Here is a 1,869-nt window from a genome sequence, read left to right as displayed (position 1 = left end):
TACCCAAAGTAGACAAAACTCCTTTACGAGTATAGATGCAAATACTCAACAAGGTCCTAGCAAAATAAATTCAGTGGTGCATGTATACAGGGTGGCCATAAAGTTCGTGTACCCTTTATGGACACTGTGTATGTGTGTGTCTGTGTCTAAAAAAATTTATTATTATTTTTTTTGGAGACGAGTCTTACTTTGTCACCCACAGTAGAGTGCCTTGGTGTCATAGCTCACAGCAATCTCAAACTCTTGGGTTTAAGCAGTCCTCTTGCCTCAGTACCTCAGGACTACAGCCACCCACCACAATGCCTGGTTAGTTTTTCTGTTTTTGGTAGAGATGGGAGTCTCACTCTTCCTCAGGCTGGTCTTGAATGCCTGAGCTCAAGCAATATACCCGCCTCAGCCTCCCAAAGTGCTAGGATGACAGGCGTCAGCCACCATGCCCAGCTCAGTGGCATATAAAAAGTATTAATATACACCATGACTAATCAAAATTTGTTTATTTATTTATTTTTGGCTAGGACTGGGTTTGAACCCGCCACCTCCTGCATATGGGGCCGGCGCCCTATCCTTTTGAGCCACAGGCGCTGCCCAAGATTTATTCTTGCAATGCAAAGATGGCTCAGCATACTGTATTAGTGCAACAGATCATAGTAATAGCAGAAATAAAACTAGTGACCATCTCAATTGATGTGGAAAAAACATCTGACAAAACTCAACGTCCTTTCATTACAAAAATACTCAATAAACTAGGAGTAGTAGGAAACTTTCTAAACACGGTAAAGACCATATATGAAAAACCTACCACAGTATTTAGGATCAAAGCAACAGTCACCACTTTTACCACTTCCATTCAACATAGTAGTGGAAATCCTAAGAATAATTAGTCAAGAAAAGGAAAATGCACCCAAACTGGAAAAAGCTATTTTTGTATGCACAGGACAGAATCTTTTTTTTATGTTTGAGAGAATCTTGTATGTAGAAAAACCTAACAAACCCACAAAAACTACTGGAGATAATAAATTCAGCCAATCCGTAAGATACAAATTAACACCCCCAAACCCAGTTGTATTTATACTTTTGCAGGGAATAATTCTGAAAGCGAATTTAAAAAAATTCCATTTACGAGAGCATGAAAAAGAATACTTAAGGAATGTAAAATAGTACCACTACTAAGGACTATAGTTTGGGGGCTAAACATAAAATGACCATATGATGCAACAATTACATTCCATTCAAAAGAATGGGGATCAGGCACTGGAGCAGGTATGTGGATGAGAATGTCACTGCAGCACTGCCAGTGACAGCAAAAAGGTGGAAATAACTTATGTTCCTCAACAACAGAAAATGAATATGAATACAAAAGCCATGTATACTTTTTTTTTTTAGAGACAAGGTCTCCCTCTGTTGCCCAGGCTGGAGTGCAGTGGTGTAATCATAGCTCTCACAGCTGATTGCAGCGTCAAAGTCCTGAGCAGAAGCGATCCTCTTGGTGAAAGAATAAAGAAATAGAGCAATGGAACAGGATAGAGGGTTCCACAAATATAGTCGACTGACCTTTGACAATGGAGCAACAGCAATTCAATGGGGAAAGGGTAATCTGTTCAACAAATGGTGGTGGAACACAGCTGCACGCCGTAGAATGAAAAAAAAAAAAAGCTTGACCTTCACAAAACAAAAAACAAAAAAACAAAACCACCTCAAAATGGACATAAGCATAAATGTAAAACATAAAACTATAAAATCCATAGAACAAAACTGGAGAAAATCTAGATGAACCTGGATTTGGCAAGGTCTTTTCTGTTTTAAAAAATTAATAGGCTCGGCGCCTGTGGCTCAAGCGGCTAAGGCGCCAGCCACATACACCTAAGGTGG

The sequence above is a fragment of the Otolemur garnettii genome, unplaced genomic scaffold (genome assembly GCF_000181295.1).
Source record: "Otolemur garnettii isolate 467f Iridium unplaced genomic scaffold, OtoGar3 scaffold00173, whole genome shotgun sequence".
Lineage (NCBI taxonomy): Eukaryota > Metazoa > Chordata > Mammalia > Primates > Galagidae > Otolemur > Otolemur garnettii.
The sequence above is the reverse complement of the archived record's forward strand: the minus strand, read 5'-3'. Positions refer to the sequence as shown.